Source organism: Eumetopias jubatus, unplaced genomic scaffold, assembly GCF_037043125.1.
Source record: "Eumetopias jubatus isolate StellerSeaLion01/CBP00866 unplaced genomic scaffold, mEumJub1_p1.0 scaffold_11, whole genome shotgun sequence".
Taxonomy (NCBI): domain Eukaryota; kingdom Metazoa; phylum Chordata; class Mammalia; order Carnivora; family Otariidae; genus Eumetopias; species Eumetopias jubatus.
The window spans coordinates 15,030,297-15,032,247 of NW_028274817.1; positions in this window are offsets into that span (position 1 = coordinate 15,030,297).

A 1,951-nucleotide genomic window follows, 5' to 3' on the forward strand; every position below is an offset into this window, starting at 1 on the left:
TACATTCTTCAGTCTCTGGGCATAATTTGTCTCCCAAAACAAAACACCCATGCAGTGACCTCACGGGTTCCTGGGGGAAGGGGCTTGGACCTGCTGCTTGAAATACCACCTGGAGAGAATGGGAGGTCATCAATCCTGACTTCCCTGGGCAGGTGATTCCCTGAAGGTCCTGCCAGGGTTACCTCACACTGTGATCCCAAGGGCAGGGACTTAGAAGGAAGGAGATGGGCCAGCTTTATCTGCCCCCCCCCCCCGTGGGCACACACGCACGTGTGCACCAGGCTCTGTGCTGAGTGTTTTATATTTCATTTTATTTTGTGTTTATTTTTTCTGTGCCGGGTGTTTTACCTGTGATGTCCCGTGTAGCACCATCTCACGCAAGCAGCAGACAACAGTTCCGCCTGGGCCGTTTGCCAGTACGGGCGCAAGACTGGGGGCTGGGCGAGGGCTCCCCTTGGGGTGCCTTTCTAGTGCCCCTCGAGTGTCCGGGGCTGCTCACTGTTCTAGACTCCACGTGCAACGCCTCAAGGAAGAGCAACAGCGGTTTGATGACTCAGGCAGATCCTCCTGGGGGAGGTTACAATGTGTGGGTGGGTGACACCCTGAAACCCGGGTTTAATAGGATAAAAAAGAGCCTAATTCTTATGCGTCGATATAAAATAGAACTGCATGTGCCTGGGAAACTCCAGAGGGAGAGGGAAAAAAAAAAAAAAAGATGGGTAGCCAGAAAGGGATCTGGGGTCCAGAGGAAGATGAAGTGAAGAATGCACACCCCAAGCTGCGGGTGCCGAGCCAGGCGCAGCAGCAAACCCCGCCTCCGCCGGCCACAGACAGACTTCAGACGAGCCCCGGGCCGGGAAGTGGGGGTCCGGACTCCTGTCTGTCTCTGGCGCTCCCCGAAGGGCCTGGGCTCGACTTGGGGCAGCACAGCGGCTGAAGAGTGACGTGGAGACAGTGGAGACCATCCCGGGCAAAGGAAACAGGGGCTGTGACCCCTTTGCAGAATTAGTGGCGATGTTTTCACAGCTGTGACTCACTTCCTGTACTTGATGTATGCAAGCAAATGGAAGGGTTATTCCTTCCTCCTTGGGCTTCGATGCACTTCTGATTCTAAGGTACATGGGTCTTGTTTTATGGGGTTCCCTCCCCCGCCTTCTTTTGCATCCCTAGGTGAGCATGAACCATGATTTTTGTTAAGACTTTCCCCAGCTGTTTCTCATGAGGATTCTGCTACATACAGAAAAGCTGGAAACATTGGGCAATGCACATTGTATACCCGCCACCCAAACTCCAGCGATTGGCTTTTTGTCATATTTTAGGGCATTGTTTTACTCTTCTGTGTAATAGTTCATCACGCTGCCGCATCGTACCCTATTTAGACAATCTCCTAATTTGGATATAGTCCTCGGTTCCCAATTTCCAAAATGATAAGTAATGCTTGATGAAAATCCCTGAGCACACAGACCCTCCTTCCCAAATGACAGGACAGCTGATAAGCTGGAACACTGAGCCAGTTCTCCTGAAATTTTTGTCATAAGAGAAGGGTCTAAAGATATTAATGGAGAATATATAAGAGAATTTTAAAAAAAAGTACCTTGAAATTTTGAGGAGTCAAAAACTTAGAGGGAGGGGCGCCTGGGTGGCTCAGTCGTTAAGTGTCTGCCTTTGGCTCCGGTTGTGATCCCAGGGTCCTGGGATCGAGCCCCGCATCGGGCTCCCTGCTCCGCGGGAAGCCTGCTTCTCCCTCTCCCACTCCCCCTGCTTGTGTTCCCTCTCTCGCTGTGTCTCTCTCTGTCAAATAAATAAATAAAATCTAAAAACACACAAACGAACAACTTAGGGGGCGCCTGGGTGGCTCATTCGGTTAAGTGACTGACTCCCAAAGCTCCAACACTGGAAACATTGCTTTTTCTGAAGGCGGTGGGATCCCATCCGCCACCGAGAATCATGA